This window comes from Salvelinus sp. IW2-2015, unplaced genomic scaffold (genome assembly GCF_002910315.2).
Source record: "Salvelinus sp. IW2-2015 unplaced genomic scaffold, ASM291031v2 Un_scaffold2699, whole genome shotgun sequence".
Classification (NCBI taxonomy): domain Eukaryota; kingdom Metazoa; phylum Chordata; class Actinopteri; order Salmoniformes; family Salmonidae; genus Salvelinus; species Salvelinus sp. IW2-2015.
The window spans coordinates 35,001-38,044 of NW_019944005.1; positions in this window are offsets into that span (position 1 = coordinate 35,001).

Consider the following 3,044-nt stretch of genomic DNA (forward strand, 5'->3'; position numbering starts at 1 on the left):
GCTTGCCATCTCCAAGCTGGAATGATCATGCCTTTGTACAAAGACGGAACTGGTACAGAAATACAAAGGTGGACGCGAGGCTATGTTAAGTTAAACAAATGAATGCTATAGTAAGTGCCTAGGTGCCAAAGTATAAAATATACAGCTGTTTGAAGTTTTTATCTTAAATCAAGCCAAATTATCTGCCCAATTTTTTTATATTTTTTATATCTGTGACCATTTCTGTGAAGTTGTGTACATTTTACTTGTGGGATTTGAAAAAAACTAAATCTGAACTCAAGATGTGCCACTTGTGTGTTGTCTACATCGCCATTTAAAAACAAGCGCAGATATTGGAGTAACACCACTTTTTAAAACAAGTAACTATGAGGTATGGAAAAAATCATAATTTAGCTTGCAAGCTGAGTTTGAATAGACACCCATTAACACTTTGTATTTATAACGGTTGAATAAGACACCCGATTAACACTTAGCATTTATAACGGTTGATAAAGACATCCCATTAACATTAGCATTTATAACGGTTGAATAAGACAGCCCGATTACACTTTAGCATATAACGTTGATATAAAGACACCGGTTAACACTTAGCATATTTAAACGGTTGAATAAGACACCCGATTAACACTTAGCATTTATAAGGTTGAATAAGAATCCCATTAACACTTAGCATTTATAACGGTTGCAATAAGACACCGATTAACACTATACATTTTAGCGGTATACCTTAACACTAATTCGGTTGAATAAAGCCGAACACTACATTATAACGGATACACATAACACGTAGCTATAAGGTAGACAGTTACTAGATTTAAACAGGTTGAGCATAAAGACAGCGATTAACACTAGCAGTTGTATATGAGTGTTGTTGAATGTAGAGTATGAAGGTGACACGCCTTCCGCAATAACGAAAAATCTAGCAGATTGATGAGGAGGATCTTTGAGCATATAAGCACCCGCAGCTTCGTATACATGCGAGTCTGAGAGGGTTTTATAGAGGGCTGTGAAAAAAGGACAAGACTTCCATTCGAGCAGCACTTAGCATATTAGAAAGCGACTCGCGTGGGTTATTGATGAACTCAGATGACATACCAGGGAACTATAGAGCATGCAAGGCCGGTCGGCATACATTTGCCCGCAAACGGGAGCATGATCATCACACTGGACGGACAATCGTCAATCTGATTGGTCGCAGACAGTTGTGTCGCGGAGCATTAGTTCGGATAAGTAAGCTGAACTTTTGTGTGTTGGCTGTGGTGAAAGTCTAAGTGATTAGTATGAGACCTAAATGCAGTAGGCTTTTCGCATTATTTTCTGGAAGAGGAAAAATTACGACAACCGCACGGCTCAAGGACCGGGGCTTGTAGCCCACACAGTCCTACAGGTGAAAAACACAACGCAGCCTCAGAGACCGTGGATGGTGGAGAAGAACCGAGTGTCCTGAGCTTCATCAGTTGTCCTCCAGAACTAAAGATCCCTACAGGGGGTGAACTAAACACAAGCACGAGACCAGCAGATATCTCCTCGGGCGTATGTACAGGAGCCCGCGGAGTCTAGTCTCGGTTTCATTGTGCAGTGACGGGACGGATGATCTGTATGACGACGGAGGAGCGTATTCAGAGGGGAGAGCACCGAGGGTGCGATGTATTCGCGCTAGGGGCGCACAACACAATATCCCTATGGAATACGGGAGAGGTGTGATGAAAGACTCTCAGCGAAATAACCGTGGTACACACCATCCTGCACACACCCAATAGAGGAGAGAAAACGATTTAGGTCCGCCGGGGCTTGTTTACCCACACGAAGTCGAAGCGTTGGTAGGTAAAACACACGCAGATCGGAGCCCACTGGGAACATAGTCTGTGAGAGAGGGGTAGTGATGCACACGTCACGGCCCAGCTAGGTTACACGAGAGACAGTTGTATAACTCAGGAGCGTTGAACAATCTCAAAAGCGTTGGAGCACGAGCGACTAGAGCGGGCATTCACCACAGACGAGTATGCCTAAGTGCTGCGGAAGGGGCTTGTCAGCCCCCACACAGTCCCTACGAGAGGTTGAAACACCATCAGCCAGTGCAAGAAGACCTAGGGGCTTAGTAGCCCCGACAGGTCCTCGATGACAACACGGCACCTCAGGGGGCGTTGTAGCCCACAGCAGTCCTACAGGTGAAAACACACGCAGCCTCAGAGACCGGGGCTTGTAGCCCACACAGTCCCTACAGGTGAAAACACACGCAGCCTCAGAGACCGGGCTTGTAACCCACACAGTCCCTACAGATGAAAACACACATGCCGTTTTGTTATGTTGGTAAAACATTCTTTCTCACCTCAGTGTTCCCACTAATGAACAATGTCTGTCTACCATATAGAATCCTCTACGGTCAAAAATAAACACTGTCTACCACTATAGAACCCTCTCGGGCAATAATGAACACTGTCCTGTCTACCATATAGAATCCTCTTAGGTCATAATGAACACTGTCTGTCTACCATATAGAATCTTCTAGGTCATAATGAACACTGTCTGTCTACCATATAGAATCCTCTAGGTCATAAGACACTGTCTGTTACCATATAGATCCTCTAGGTCAGGGTGTCAAACTCATTTCGCATCGTGGGCCACATACGGCCTAGGAGATGTCAAGTGGGCCGGACCATTAAAATTATAACCAATACTCTGCTATAAATAACCAAAATCATGTCTTTCCTTTGTTTGGTGTAAAGAAGCACAAGAAATTAGGAAAATATTGAAATTTATGAACTATCCTTTTACAAAATCATTTCATGAAACACCTCATATTTCCTTAGACAAATGTGCAATTACTTTTATATTCACAAATATGCATGCAACTGATCCCACTGATTGTACAAGAGCACAAAACTTTAATTGGACTGAAAAATATTCCGTGGCAATAAAAATATCAATTGCCACGGAAAATGCAATAAATGACTTGACTCTCTGTTTAATTGACTGTCTAAATCTGCCGATAGTTCCGAAATCCTCTCTGCTATAGTATTCCCGTCAGGCTATATTGGCAAAGG